Here is a 16,933-nt window from a genome sequence, read left to right on the forward strand (position 1 = left end):
ATCTATAGAATAATAACCATGAAACACCGCCCAATTGAGACATTCAACCAGAGTATAGAAGATAACAAACTGTGCAAATACAAAAAGATAGAAATAATAATAACAAGTAAATAAGCAATAAATATCGAGAAAAGGAGATGCAGAGTCCTTGAAAGTCAGGTAGTTAGTGTCTGAAAAGAGGATGCTGTCCAAGTTGCATGCCATCTTGGACAATGTCTCCCATCCACTACATAATGTACTGGCTGGGCACAGGAGTACATTCAGCCAGAGACTCATTCCTCCGAGATGCAACACAGAGCGTCATAGGAAGTCATTCCTGCCTGTGGCCATCAAACTTTACAACTCCTCCCTTGGAGGGTCAGACACCCTGAGCCAATAGTCTGGTCCTGGACTTATTTCCTGGCATAATTTACATATTACTATTTAACTGTTTATGGTTTTATTACTATTTATTATTTATGGTGCAACTGTAACAAAAACCAATTTCCCCAGGGGTCAATAAAGTATGACTATGACTGTGAATTGGTTGTAGGAACATTTCAACGATGGGATATGTAAAGTTGAGTGAAGTTATCCCCTTTGGTTCAAGACCCTGAAGGTTGAGGTATAATAACTGTTCCTGAACCTGGTGGTGTGCGTCCTGAGGCTCCTGTGCCTTCTTCCTGATGGCAACAACGAGATGAGAGCATGTCCTGGGTGGTGGGGGTCCCTGATGATGGATATTACGTTTCTGCGGCAGCATTTCATGTGTGTGTGCTTTATGGCTGGGAGGGCTTTATCCTTGATATCCACTACTTTTTGTAGGATTTTCCATTCAAAGGAATTGTTGTTTCCGTACCAGGCTGTGATGCAGCCAGTCAATATACTCTTCACTGCACATCTATGGAAGTTTGTAAACATTTTAGATGTCATGCCGAATCTTCGCAAATTCCTAAGGAAGTAGAGGCACTGCTGTGCTTTCTTCACAATTGCATTTATGTGCTGGATCCCGAACAGGTCCTCTGAATGAATAACACCGAAAGAGTAATAGCCGATATGGAGAATAATAGTACTGATTGAGTAATATCGACTCAGTATTTTCTCCAGTTAATTTTGTGTCAATAACAATGATGTCACATGAAAGAAGACATTGTGTTCAAAGCAATATGTGTTAGAGATGTCTGTACTTGTGTTATACTTCCCACGTTCGCGATGTTTAACATCACAAAGGCAAGGTGAACAACAGCTTAGTAGCACTACTGCCTTCATAGTCCTTTCCAACTCACAGATTCGGAAATACATCAGCGATCTTTCACCAAAATCCTGGACCTCATTCAAGTTCAAGTTAGTTGCCATTCAACCACGCACATGTATACAGCTAAACAAAACACCATTCCTCTGGGGCCAAGGCACAAAACACAGTGTGTACAGTCACACATAACACATATCGTTACGATAGCACGTACAGTCACAAAAAATCATATTAGCACAAGTCCCTGAGTGACACGGCCTGGAGATTGACAGGTTGACATAAAGTGTGAAGTGCATGTTTATGTAGGCAGTATAATGTTACTGACACCATCATAATAAAACAAACAGGTGTATAAATATGTGAAACAGTGGCAATAAAAGATGAAAAGTAATCAGTGTAGGAGGAGGGTTCGGGGAGTGGGGAGGGGGGCAACAGGGCATTCAGACAAGGTGTATATGTGTCAACAGTAGAATATAAGGGCCTTTACTAGACAAACTGCAACGCCTCATGAAAGTGGCTCACCGCCTCCTTAAAGGCAGTGAATTTTAAAAAAAGGCGCTTTTGTGGAATGTTGTCAGTCAACATTTATTTCTCTTTGCCCTTTATTGAATTTTGTACAAAATACGATATGTTTTACCATATTTCTTTCCTCTTGCTGAAGTACATTTACGGTACACAAATACATGGATGGGAGGAATATGGAGTACTTTGGCCTGGTGCAGATTAATGGGACTAGGCAGAATAGAGGTTAGGTATGGACTAGATGGGCTGAAGGGCCCATTTCTGTGCTGTAGTGTTGTATGACTTTATCACATTGACAACTGATGGACATGGCACGGATACGAAATGTATCATGCTGTTGGTAGAATAATAATTACAAAAATAATGAGAAGAATTACTAGATTCAAGTGAACCTACTTAATCCAAAAAGACAAGACAAGTCTTGCAGATCAAACTGAAACGATATCACTATTGTCTTTTGTTAATGACTCTTTCCCGGAGCAAATAGCTTTCACCACATTGCGTCCAGATACAATCGTATGGTCTGACATCAGTAGAGAAGTGGTTATTGGTGAACTCTCAGTCCCCTGGGAAGACAACATCGATGAAGCCCATGAGCGCAAGTTAAACAAGTATGCGGAATTAAGATCAGAGTGCAGAGACAGAGGGTGGAAGGTCTCATGCTATCCATTCGAAGTAGGCTGCCATGGGTTTATTGTGTTCACTCTCCAGAAGTGGCTGTGTGACCTTGGCTTCACTAGAAGAGAGATCAAGTCACCCAGCAGGGCTGTAGCTGAGGCAGCAGAGAAAGGATCAGCATGGGTGTGGACCAAGTTCATCCAGAGGGGCAGATAGTCAGACAGTGTATACATCTTTTGCAAACCCTTCAGTAGTTGCATAGACACCTGAAGAGCAGACTATCTGTTGGATGGAAGTGACCAACAACTCTGATCGAGGCAGATGCCAAGTGCTGGCCCACCACCTCGAGGGAGTCTTGATCATAAGCGGGCCAAAACTCTTGAAGACAGGTGGCAGATCAACTGATGATCCCACTGGTGATAGCACAGGACAGTTAACAACTTAGTCCATGTGTATTTTCAATTCTATATGGAAATCTGTAGGACTGTTATTGAGAGAGATAATTTTACTCATTTGACTATCTCAAAAAAAAAGAGTAAAATGTACTATTCCTAGATGTGAGCCACACTTCGACATTTTTTATTCCAGAACGGTCAATATTGGAGTAGTAATAGTCCTACAATCAATGTGGCACACTTCTAGATCTTTCTGTCTCTGTCTCTGGAGACAGCTTATCCACTGATGTCTACTATAAGCCTACTGACTCTCACAGCTATCTGGACTATTCCTCTTCTCACCCTGTCTCTTGCAAAAACGCCATCCCCTTCTCGCAATTCCTCCGTCTCCGCCGCATCTGCTCTCAGGATGAGGCTTTTCATTCTAGGACGAGGGAGATGTCTTCATTTTTTAAAGAAAGGGGCTTCCCTTCCTCCACTATCAACTCTGCTCTTAAACGCATCTCCCCCATTTCACGTACATCTGCTCTCACTCCATCCTCCCACCACCCCACTAGGAATAGGGTTCCCCTGGTCCTCACCTACCACCCCACCAGCCTCCGGGTCCAACATATTATTCTCCGTAACTTCCGCCACCTCCAACGGGATCCCACCACTAAGCACATCTTCCCCTCCCCCCCTCTCTCTGCATTCTGCAGGGATCGCTCCCTACACAACTCCCTTGTCCATTCGTCCCCCCCCATCCCTCCCCACTGATCTCCCTCCTGGCACTTATCCGTGTAAGCGGAACAAGTGCTACACATGCCCTTACACTTCCTCCCTTACCACCATTCAGGGCCCCAAACAGTCCTTCCAGGTGAGGCATCACTTCACCTGTGAGTCAACTGGGGTGATATACTGCGTCCGGTGCTCCCGATGTGGCCTTTTATATATTGGTGAGACCCGACGCAGACTGGGAGACCGCTTTGCTGAACATCTACGCTCTGTCCGCCAGAGAAAGCAGGATCTCCCAGTGGCCACACATTTTAATTCCACATCCCATTCCCATTCTGACATGTCTATCCACGGCCTCCTCTACTGTAAAGATGAAGCCACACTCAGGTTGGAGGAACAACACCTTATATTCCGTCTGGGTAGCCTCCAACCTGATGGCATGAACATCGACTTCTCTAACTTCCACTAAGGCCCCACCTCCCCCTCGTACCCCATCTGTTACTCAAATTTTTATGCACACATTCTTTCTCTCACTCTCCTTTTTCTCCCTCTGTCCCTCTGAATATACCTCTTGCCCATCCTCTGGGTCACCCCCCCCCCGTCTTTCTTCCCGGGCCTCCTGTCCCATGATCCTCTCGTATCCCCTTTTGCCTACCACCTGTCCAGCTCTTGGCTCTATCCCTCCCCCTCCTGTCTTCTCCTATCATTTTGCATCTCCCCCTCCCCCTCCAGCTTTCAAATCCCTTACTCACTCTTCCTTCAGTTAGTCCTGACGAAGGGTCTCGGCCTGAAACGTCGACTGCGCCTCTTCCTATAGATGCTGCTTGGCCTGCTGCGTTCACCAGCAACTTTGATGTATGTCACTTCCATCAGGTTCAGTTTACTTTTGGATGATGGGTATCGGTGTGTTATTTTGGATCAAGGTGCCTGTTTACTCACTTAGTAATAAACGATTTGACAGGGAATATTTTACACCTCATATTCCATCTGGTTAGCCTGCAACCTGATTACATAAACATCAATTTCTCCTTTCAGTATTTTTTTTCACTCCCTCCTTTCCTCTTCTGCAATTCCCCACTCTAGCCTCTTACCTCTTCTCCTCACCTGCCTGTCACCTCCCCCTGGTGGCCCTCCTTCCCTTTCTCCCATGGTCTGCTCTCCTCTCCTATCAGATTCTTTCTTCTCCAGCCACCTGGCTTTACCTATCAGATTATAGCTAGCCTCCTTCCCCTCCCCAAACCTTTCTATTCTGGTGTCTTCCCCTTTCCTTTCCACTCCTGAAGAAGGGTCTTTGGCCTGAAATGTCAACTTTTCATTTCCATTGATGCTGCCTGGCCTGCTGAGTTCCTGCAGCATTCTGTATGTCTTGTGATGGACAGGAAATAAATTGTATGGAATATCTTCTGATTTCCAGTAGAATAAGAATTTTTCTTTTGTAACTTACATCTGTTTTATGCTTCATAAACTATGTATGTCAGAATAATGTTCTTGTGGGAACTGCTCTGGAGTTCCCCACCGCAGTCCCATATTTATGAACAGCAAAATACTGAGGTTCCATCTTAAAGTGATGTGAATGGAAGTCATTTCATTTAGTAATTTAAAATGAAGCTTTTACCTTAGCATTTATAGATAGACCCATGGACAGGAAGGAACTCTCAAAACAAGTAAGAATGATTTTCACTCTTTCGAGGAAACAGTTAACATAAGTGTAATCCTAAAACGGTATAAATTTCATTTTTCTTTCATCCATGTGCCTATTAAGAATCTCTTAAATATCCCTAATGCATCTGCCTCTACCACCACCCCTGGCAGTGTGTTTCACAAACCCACCACTCTCTGTGTAAGAAAAACTCCCTCTGACATCCCCCCCATCATACTTTCAATCTTGTTGAAATTAAGCCCTCTTGTATTAGCCTTTTCTGCTAGAAAAATACAAGAGGACATAATTTTCTATACCTCTTATCATGTCATACACCTCTATCACATATGTCACCTCTCATCCTTCTTCTCTCCAAAGAGAAAATCCCTATCTTGCTCAGCCTATCCTCATAAAATGTGTTCTCTCATCCAGACGTAAATCTCCTCTGCACCTTCTCGATAAAGTTTCTACATCCTTCCTATAATGAGGTGACCAGAACGGAACACAATACTCCAAGTGTGGCCTAACCAGGATTTTATAGAGCTGCAGCATTACCTTGCTGCCGTTGAACTCAACTCTCCAACTAATGAAAGCAAACACACCATATGCCTTCTTAACAACCCTATTAGCCTGCATGGTGGGATAATTCTATAGCTTGGATGCTGTGATTCCTTCGTACTGGATGCTACCTTCTTGTGGCAGCTCTTCTTGCAAATGTGCTCAATGCTGGGGAATACTTTGCCTGTGATGGACTGGGCTGTATCCACCACTTTCTGTAGACTTTTCTGTTTTTGGGCATTGGTGTTTCCATACCAGGCATATAATATGATAGTGCATGATATCAATATTTTGTTTCAAACCATTGCAATCTCAAACGTGATTGCTGGTGCCACCTTCTCCATTTTTCTTGCCCATTATTAACATGTACTAATAAATACTATCAATAATTCTTTCCCAGCCATTATACATAATGTGCCTTATCATTTGGTCTGAATCGTTATTGAAGATATTGCCTATAAAGGTGGTAGGGTGGAGATACGTCTCTACCAAAGGAGTTATAAGAAACTCCTTCTCTCCACTAGCAGATTGCCCTTGGGCAAAGTGCTAGTTTAGCCCCCAGGTCAGGGTCACATGAAGCCACGGGAGCAGGTAGTTGACGGTCGTATGAGCAGCTGGTGCATATCACAAGTCCTGCTTTTGCGACCACGGACACCAGACAGACAATATCTGAAGAGTATTGATAATGGCTAGGGGTCAACCATCTTGTAAAGACACTGCCCAGAGAAGGCAACGACAAACTACTTATGTAGCAAAATTTGCCAAGAACAGTCATGGTCATGGAAAGGTTATGATCACCCACATCATATGACATGGTACATAAAGAACAAGCGATTGCCCGTAATCTTCAGTATGTGGGTACATAGAAGTATACCAGCAGAGATTCATTATTGAGACTCCTTGCATGAAGACTGTAAATCTTCTTCTGTCCCTTTCTATGCATGGTTTCATTTGAAATGTTTGATGTGGTACTAGCAACATGATTATGAGATCAGGTAGAAATGGCAAAATAATAACCAAATTCCCATGATGAGCATTTAGACACTATGATTGTGCACGAAACTAGAACATGACTCCCTTGTGACTACTTGACATTTGCAAAAGCCTGTATATTTAGTGAAGGATATCTTTGTGATCAATGAGATCCACAGTATTGTCCTTCAGTTTCTCATTTCCATATGTGCTCCATGGAAGCATTGAGAACATCAAACATAGGAGCACAATTGGGCTATTTGGCCCATCAATCCTGCTCTGCCATCCTATCATGGCTGATTTATTATCCCTCTAAACCCCATCCTCCTGCCTTCTCCCCATAACCGATGCCCTTACTAATCAAGAATCTACCAACTTCTCCTTTTCTTCAACCAGGATACCAAGTCAGGAAAAATCCAAACCAGGAGAATTGAGTACAAAGTTACCATTTTGGGAAATTAACTTGCACTTTTAAAAAAAGTTTTATAAAAATACAAAAGCGTAAGTTGGGAAAGTAGAAAGATAATGAATAGACAAAAACAACAGGAATTCTGCAGATGCTGGAAATTCAAGCAACACACATCAAAGTTGCTGGTGAACGCAGCAGGCCAGGCAGCATCTGTAGGAAGAGGTGCAGTCGACGTTTCAGGCCGAGATCCTTCGTCAGGACTAACTGAAGGAAGAGTGAGTAAGGGATTTGAAAGTTGGAGGGGGAGGGGGGGATCCAAAATGATAGGAGAAGACAGGAGGGGGAGGGATAGAGCCAAGAGCTGGACAGGTGATAGGCAAAAGGGGATACGAGAGGATCATGGGACAGGAGGTTCGGGAAGAAAGACAAGGGGGGGGGAACCCAGAGGATGGGCAAGAGGTATATTCAGAGGGACAGAGGGAGAAAAAGGAGAGTGAGAGAAAGAATGTGTGCATAAAAAGAAGTAACAGATGGGGTACGAGGGGGAGGTGGGGCCTTAGCGAAAGTTAGAGAAGTCGATGTTCATGCCATCAGGTTGGAGGCTACCCAGACGGAATATAAGGTGTTGTTCCTCCAACCTGAGTGTGGCTTCATCTTTACAGTAGAGGAGGCTGTGGATAGACATGTCAGAATGGGAATGGGATGTGGAATTAAGATGTGTGGCCACTGGGAGATCCTGCTTTCTCTGGTGGACAGAGCGTAGATGTTCAGCAAAGCGGTCTCCCAGTCTGCGTCGGGTCTCGCCAATATATAAAAGGCCACATCGGGAGCACCGGACGCAGTATATCACCCCAGTCAACTCACAGGTGAAGTGTTGCCTCACCTGGAAGGACTGTTTGGGGCCCTGAATGGTGGTAAGGGAGGAAGTGTAAGGGCATGTGTAGCACTTGTTCCGCTTACACGGATAAGTGCCAGGAGGGAGATCAGTGGGGAGGAATGGGGGGGACGAATGGACAAGGGAGTTGCGTAGGGAGCGATCCCTGCGGAATGCAGAGAGAGGGGGGGAGGGAAAGATGTGCTTAGTGGTGGGATCCCGTTGGAGGTGGCGGAAGTTACGGAGAATAATATGTTGGACCCGGAGGCTGGTGGGGTGGTAGGTGAGGACCAGGGGAACCCTATTCATAGTGGGGTGGCGGGAGGATGGAGTGAGAGCAGATGTTCGTGAAATGGGGGAGATGCGTTTAAGAGCAGAGTTGATAGTGGAGGAAGGGAAGCCCCTTTTTTAAAAAAGGAAGACATCTCCCTCGTCCTAGAATGAAAAGCCTCATCCTGAGAGCAGATGATAGTGGAGGAAGGGAAGCCCCTTTCTTTAAAAAAGGAAGACATCTCCCTCGTGATAGTGGAGGAAGGGAAGCCCCTTTCTTTAAAAAAGGAAGACATCTCCCTCGTAAGGACTACTTCGACGACTGCATTGGCGCTGCTTCCTGCACGCATGCAGAACTCGTTGACTTTATTAACTTTGCCTCCAACTTTCACCCTGCCCTCAAGTTTACCTGGTCCATTTCTGACACCTCCCTCCCCTTTCTAGATCTTTCTGTCTCCGTCTCTGGAGACAGCTTATCCACTGATGTCTACTATAAGCCTACTGACTCTCACAGCTATCTGGACTATTCCTCTTCTCACCCTGTCTCTTGCAAAAACGCCATCCCCTTCTCGCAATTCCTCCGTCTCCGCCGCATCTGCTCTCAGGATGAGGCTTTTCATTCTAGGACGAGGGAGATGTCTTCCTTTTGTTGTCCACCTCCCCCTCGTACCCCATCTGTTACTTCTTTTTATGCACACATTCTTTCTCTCACTCTCCTTTTTCTCCCTCTGTCCCTCTGAATATACCTCTTGCCCATCCTCTGGGTCCCCCCCCCCTTGTCTTTCTTCCCGGACCTCCTGTCCCATGATCCTCTCATATCCCCTTTTGCCTATCACCTGTCTGGCTCTTGGCTCTATCCCTCCCCCTCCTGTCTTCTCCTATCATTTTGCATCTCCCCCTCCCCCTCCAACTTTCAAATCCCTTACTCACTCTTCCTTCAGTTAGTCCCGACGAAGGGTCTCGGCCTGAAACGTCGACTGCACCTCTTCCTACAGATGCTGCCTGGCCTGCTGCATTCACCAGCAACTTTGATGTGTGTTGCTGTAATGTATAGACAAGTTAGCTCCTCTCTATCATTAATTCCACTTGTTACACGTGTAACTATCAGTGCATTGCATAGTAATTCTGTGTAAATATCTCTGATTGGTTGTTGACTAAGATGTGTGCATCTTCAGTTATATCAATTGTGGTCTCAGGTACACTAGGGCTTTGGCCGTAGATGTCAAGAAAATTATGTGGAGTCAGAGAGGAACTAACTGCTCTAAACATTATCTTTCTGTTTTTAAGATGTCTGTTGTATTTTTCTGTAAATATTTATTAATATGAATTGTCACAGTTTCCTATTCCATTTTACTGTAATTTTTATCATGTATTTGCAGGCTCTTGCCACTTGATGGCCCTGTAAAGTACATTTCCGATAGACTTTTCAACTCTTTTTGCCATATTGCATGTAAGAAAATTAGTCATAGAACATACAGCATAGATCCTTTAGCCCACGATGTTGGGCTGAACTTTTAACCTACTTCATGATCAATGTAATCCTTCCCTCCGAAATAGTCCCCCAATTTATTTTCATCTGCGTACCTATCGAGGAGTTTTTTTAAGTGCCCCTAATGGAATCTGCCTATACCACCATCTCCAGCAGCACATTCCATGCATTCATACCCCCAGTGTAAAAAACTTACCTCTGACATCCCCCTTATACTTTCCTCCGATCACATTAAAGTCATGCCCCCTCATATGAGCCATCTCCAAACTAATTAGTTGCAAGTCATTGCAAGACCACGTCAATGCCCTTGATAGTTTACTTGTTACAAAAATGTTATGATAATTAATATAATTCTTAACTGGTGCTAACATAAATTGGGCTTGATATTGAAGTAGGGAATGAAAAAGTCTGGCTGACTTTCATAAATTACCCTTATCAGATCCAGACTGATAGAGTGGACATTACAGCAATCTGGAACAGAAAGGAAGACAAGGTCTTCTGCTTTTTTTTTTGTCCTTCTGATTTCCCTCTTCGGTGTACCCGTGCATCCTTTGTTCTCCTCAAGAGATTCAGTTCAACTCACCCGACATATTCCTCCTTCTTCTTCCTGACCAGAACCTCAATATCCATCATCAATCAACATTCTGTAACTCTGCCAGCCTTGTCCTTCACTCCAACAGGAGCATATTGGTACTGAACTTTCACTAGCTCATTTTAAAAGCCTCCCACTTGATGGATATTCGTTTACCTGCAAACAGCCTCTTCAAATTAACCTTTGTAAGTTCCTGTCTAATGCCATCAAAATTTGCCTTGCCCCAATTTAAAAACATAACTTGTGGATCATGCTTACTTATTTCCATAACTATTTAAAAACTGATAAAAGAACTACATTCATTGGTCCCCAAATGGTCCTTCACTGACACATCAGCCACTTGATCAATCTTGTTCCCAATAGAGGAAGTTGAGTATCTACATTTTGCTTCAGAAATCTTTTCTGCACATACTGAATAAATCCTGTGCCAGATCCAGTCATTAATAGGTAAGTTAAAATTGCTTACAACCTTATTACTTCTGCCCCTATGTGCTTTGTGATGCTCCTTACCCCATTCCTAATAAGCCTGAACTTCTCTCTTGCTTTATGCAGTTCCTTTGCCACTTTGGTGACTTTACCTGTATCTGATATTTCCTCAGATTCCGTTTTTAGGGTGGCAAAGTGGAGATACATCTCTACGAAAGAAAATCTAAGACACTCCTTCCATCCACTAGCCTGCAGATCACCCTTGGGCAAGGTGTGGCACCTGCTTAGCCCCCCAATCAGGGTCACATGAAGCTATGGTGGTGGATGGTCGTATGAACAGCTGGTGCATAGCATAAGGCCTGGTTGTGCGACCACTGACGCCAGGCAGACAATCTCTGAAGGGTATTGATAATGGCTGGGGTCACCCATCTTGTAAAGACGCTGCCCAGAAGAAGGCAATGACAAACCACTTATGTAGAAAAAAAATGCCAAGAAAAGTCATGGTCATGGAAAGAGCATGATTGCCATGTCATACAACAGGCACATAACAAATGAACTCTTTTTACACAAATGGTCAAAAAGCCTCTTAGAGACACAGTTCCCAAAAAGCCTCTTAGAGACACAGTTCCCAGCTACCCACAACTAATACTATGAAGCTAACTTCCTTCAGTACATAAACCTTCCAACATTAATAGATCAGTTATTGATATGCTAAATGATTTCTCCACCCGGTCTGCAAGCTTCCTTGAACCAAGCAACTTAGCCAGCATTATCTATTTTGAAACAAAGTTAATTAAATAACCCATTGCCTTGTACTGTACCTCTTGAACAGTAGGACACGTGCAGTGACCCAACATCCTGCTTTCTGCAGACAATGTTTTTTCTATGTACAGAGCTTGTTTGCAAAGCTGTGTTTTCAAGCTTCAAACTGATTACTGCTTATGATTTACATTCTAGGAACTGAAAACTGTTTCCTGCTTATGACCAGAAGCTAAATAATTGTTTGATTTTTATAAATGGCAGCTGCTTTGTTTGGAAAGCTAAACTTGGCAAAAACTAGAACCCCCACTTCCCCCCGGCCCAGAAAGCAAATGTCCACCACAAGAGTGGAGCAGTAGCCAAGCATGCATCTTTGAGGTGTGCCTGGTTGATGTCAGTGACAAAATGTTATTACCAATCCACACTGACTGTGGTCTCCTGATGAGGGAAAAGAAGTATAGAAGATGTAAATATGTGTGATGTCAATTGTGGTGGATTTGATTATGTATGCTTAAAATGATTCTGGCACTGCCTTTAAATGTCTCTTTTTAGCGATTCTCTAAGTATTTGGTTTGTACTAAAACCTAAAAGAGCACTAGAATAGTTAAAAAATAAATTTTGACAAGAGACTGGTTAGGACCCAGGTGCTGGAGTATTGGAGACTAGAATTGAGATATGATACGAGACTAAAAGGAGGACAGTGTTCTAAACTAGACATAGACAAGAATCCAAAGTAGAACTGATGATTGAGCACCAAATCTCAGTTCAGGTGCTCTTCAAACATTAAAATCCTGATGCCAAAACATGGCCGCCTATTAGCACCTGAGATGATAAAGGGGCCACACAAGCTATCCATATTCCAGAGAGTCTGAGTGTCTAAACCCCAGAAGCTGGCACGGTTGGGTGTGTATCGTAACATAAATGCTATCCAGAACGTCATTTTCAGAATATTACATCGGAGTCCCTTAGGGCATGTGAGTAAGCACAGAAGATGTTGGTTTAACAGGGTTTGATTGATAATCTGATGGTTTGATAACAAGAGTATTGAACTGTGCAAAGACCAATCTTGGAGGTAAATTTACCAATTCAAAATTAATGGTGACGAGTGGTGTACAGAAGGGACATTGGTTAGAAACTGTGTTACAAGCTCAATGTTGATCTTCTAGTCTATCATTCCATTGTATATGAGGTTGATGAGTGCACTGTGGAGTTTATAGCTTGAATCCAACAGTGTCACTTGTACATGTTTAAACAGGCACTCCTTTGTCTTGTTCAATATTATCCTGAACAGTTATTCTCTGCATTACACTGTTATTGGTTTGTCTGACACCAAAGCAGGTGACGCCACATGATCTGCTTGCAGCGCAGACTGTAAATTGTTCCTATTGACAGACAAACCAATTCTCCCTGCTGAACGTGTTTGTCAGCAACCCCCAGAAATGACAGATTGTGTTTCATCTGCGAGGGTATTAGAAGCAAAAGTGTTAACACATTTTAAAAGTGATTCAAGCGCATGATGTTTGTCAGCCTCACTGTGTGCCTGCACGATTCATTTGATATTGAATATCTCTGCATGCAAAATTCAATGTCTGTTTTGTTCTCTGGTTTCTACATGTTGGCCTAACGTTTTCCCCTGCATTGCCAACATTGTTTCGTTATCATCTAATTGTAATCACCATTTCCTTCTCATTTACTGTATGAAAGCAGGCTAGCATCAATCACTCAGTTCAGTGGCAAGGCCAAACCCCCAGACACTAATTTGTGTTCCTGTTCCTGCAGATTTTACAGTTAATAGTGCACCATCTCTTTTGATGGTCTATTTCAGGGGAAATCTACAGTATTGCAAATCAATGCAAGCCACAGAGCACCATGCATCTCAGTTTTACAAGGAACTTTCTGATTGCATGCTATGGTTCAAGCCAGTGAGAGCCAGCTTGCTGTAAAAAAATGTGCAAACCAAAAGACAGACATTTATTAAATAGTTTGAACTGTAAACTATACCTAAACAAAAGGCTGCAATAATTGCAGTACTCTGATAAATATTAATATCAGTAGCATGTTATTATTTATTTATTATTATATATTTATTTTTTCTCAGCTTAAGCTGGGAAAATCGTAAGTATGGGCATATTCATTTCACAATTGCTATGAACTTTCAGGGTATTCTAGTGGCGTTTAGTATTGTGGCTTTCTGAAGATTTACATAAATATTGCTGGGTGGGCATAATTGTTTAATGCTATTGTGTAGTGACTTTGGGATGGGACAATGTTCATGTTCCATAGTCTTTCAATTTCCTCTTTTAATTCAGTAGGTTCTGTGTGTTGGGAATATCTGTATCTATTAAGTACGTTGTTCTTGCTTGTTTATCCTGTAACGTTATATCCGGTTATAATGAATTGCCCTAATAACGATAATAATAATAACAATAATAAAACAAGCCAGCATATTACATGATCCTGTAGCAGTTTAACTTTATCTGATTACTTACACAGGCACAATCAAGTGGCAAACATCATTCACCAAAAACTTGATTTAAAATACAAGATCATAAATGAAATCAGATTTTATTATAAATACAAGCCCGATCTAGTCTTAGAGTCAGTATACCACAAATTATATTATGACTGATCAGTTACTACAGATAGGACAATCCTTAATAACTGTCCGGATACAATAATATAGGATAAACAGCACGGATAACTTGTTTAATAGATATAGCCATTCTGAAGACACATAGCTAAAAGAAATGTGTAAGTGAAAAACACCAGAAGTATGCTGGATTAAAAGAGGAAATTGAAAGACTATGGAACATAACAGGGTATACATCTTTAGAAAGCCATAATATTAAACGCCACTAGAATAGTCCGATAGTTTTTAGCAACTGATAAATGAATGTGTTTGGCTACACCCGTGCCTCAGGTTTTCCCAGCTTGAGCCGAGAAAAAAATAAAGGAGAATAATATTTATTATTATTTTGTATTGCACAGTTTCTCTTCTTTTGCACACTGGTTGTCAGTCTTTGTTTTGTGCAGATTTACATTGATTCTATTGTATTCCTTTGTTCTCCTGTGAATGCCTGCAACAGATTGAATCTCAGGATAGTATCTGGTGACGTATACATTCCTTGGTAATAAATTTACTTTGAACTGTGAATTTTAAATTCTGTGCTGCTGCCAGTGAATGACTTCAGGTGAGAACATAAAGTATTACAACACAGCAGAGGGTTAAGGTAAGGGTTTGGCCCATGACGTTGTGCTGACCCTTTAGCCAAGGTCAATCTAACCCTTCTTTCCCACATAGGCTTCCATTTTTCTTTCATTCATGTGCCTATCTAAGATTTTCTTAAATGTCCTTAATATATCTATTTTTACCACCACACTTGGCAAATGTTCTACACACTTACCACTCTCTGTGTAAAAAAAAACTACTTCTAATGTCTCCCTGATATTTTCCTCCCAACATCTTAAAGTTATGCCCTCTTGTATTAGTCATTCCCACCCTGGGAAAAAGTCTCTGGCTGTCCACTTGATCTAAGCTTCTTATCATTTAGTACACCTCTACAAAGCTACCTCTCATCCTCCTCCTCTCCAAAGAGAAAACCCTAGCTCACTTGACCAATCTGGTAGTATCCTGGTAAATTCCTTCTGCACACTTTTGAAGGCTTCCACATCCTTCCTATCACAAAGTGACCAGAACTGAACACAATTTTCAACTAACAATCAACAATTCATTCAATCTTGAAGTAGGTCATTGGTTAAATGGTAAAATTAAGCAGTTAGGAATAAAATTTGATGGAGTGTTCTTCAGCTTGGTTACCACCTCAATCTTGCCAGATTTTTGCCGTAAGTCTAGTAAAACATTAAATAAGATTGATGAAACATCATAGATGATGGTTACCAACATGGGTTCAAAGAATCAGAATTAGGTTTATTTTCAAAGTTCAAATTCAATTTATTATCGAAGAATGTATATGTTACCATATACTATCTTGAGATTCATTTTATTATTTTATTTTTGAGTTTTTATTTAGAGATGCAGCACAGAACAGTCTCTTCCAGCTGAACAAGCTACACCAGCCAGCAAAAAACTCACCTATTTAACACTAGGCTAAACACAGGACAATTTACAATGATCATTTAACCTACTAACCTATATGTCTTTGGACTGTGGGAGGAAACCAGAGCACCTGGAGGAAACCCATACACTCACAGGAAGGATATACAGATGCCTTACAGAGGATGCTGGAATGGAACTCTGAACTCTGATGCCCTACGCTACCATGTGCCCCAAATTCTTGCAGGCATTCACAGTAGAACAATGAAATACAGTAAAATCAATGAAAATTGACATAAAAACAGACTGACAAAGAATAAATGCGCAAAAGAAGATGATCTGTCAAAGTAAACAAAACAAAACAATAATGAGAACATGAGTTGTAGAGTCCTTGATTGAAAGTGAGTCCATAGGTTGTGGAATCAGTACAGATTTGAGGTGAGTGAAGTTATCCACAATGTTTCAAGAAACTGATGGCCGTAGGGTAATTACTGTTTCTGAGCCTGGTGATATGGGGCTAAGGTTCCTGAACCTCTTTCCTGATGGCAGCAGCGAGAAGAGAGCATGTTCTGGATGGTGGGGGTCATTGATGATGGATGCTGCTCCAGGTAAAGCACTCAGTGATGAGGAGACCTTTCGTGCTCTCATTGTGCGTATACAAGGAAACAGGTACACATTTCACATTAGTGAAGGATGAGTGCATGAGGAATCTACCAAGATTAATGAAAGCTAAGAAAACAGACTAAGTGGCACATACAGGACTGAATGCAGATCACGGCAAAGGCAGTATGCTTTGTCTGCTGTATACTGTCTGAGTGATAGACAACTGGCATTGGTTTACATGGATTCATAAACCAATGTTCCATCAACTATAGTGAGGCATTGATTTACCTGTTAACAGTGACATTGGGGAACTTGGTGACGTACTGTCAGTCAGCTTGAGCAGAGATGTGCCTGTTAAATAAACAGTTTCATAGCTGGTCGCTTCTCTAATATGCTGTGCCCTGAAATCCACTTCACTATATTCTGCAAGCATGGTGCAATCCTGAACTATACTTTTACTTCTGGGAAGTAATACTGAGAAAAAAAAAAGATAGATAAAAATTCACTTTGTTTGTCACATGTACATTGAAGCATCAAAACATACAGTGAAATGCGTAGTTTGTGTCAAATCAAATCAGTGAGCATTGTGCTGGGTTGCCCACAATCACCACCACGCTTTTGGCACCAACATAACATGCCCACAACTCACTAACCCTAAGCTGCATCTTTGGAGTATGGGAGGAAACCTATGCGGTCAAGGGGAGAACGTTTAAAGTCCTTAGCGGTAGGAATCAAACCCATGCCACCTGCTTGCACCCATTACTGTATCATTGCATTCCCTTCAACAACCAATAAATACAGGTTCTGT

General features: G+C 42.2%; 1 protein-coding gene across 8 annotated transcripts in view; it reads left to right on the top strand.

Annotated features, from left to right (window-relative positions):
* Window positions 1-16,933, top strand: part of LOC134357816 (RNA-binding motif, single-stranded-interacting protein 3) — a 1,318,209-nt gene that overhangs the window by 272,556 nt on the left and 1,028,720 nt on the right. The window lies entirely within an intron of this gene.

Source organism: Mobula hypostoma, chromosome 17 (assembly GCF_963921235.1).
Source record: "Mobula hypostoma chromosome 17, sMobHyp1.1, whole genome shotgun sequence".
NCBI classification, from domain to species: Eukaryota; Metazoa; Chordata; class Chondrichthyes; order Myliobatiformes; family Myliobatidae; genus Mobula; species Mobula hypostoma.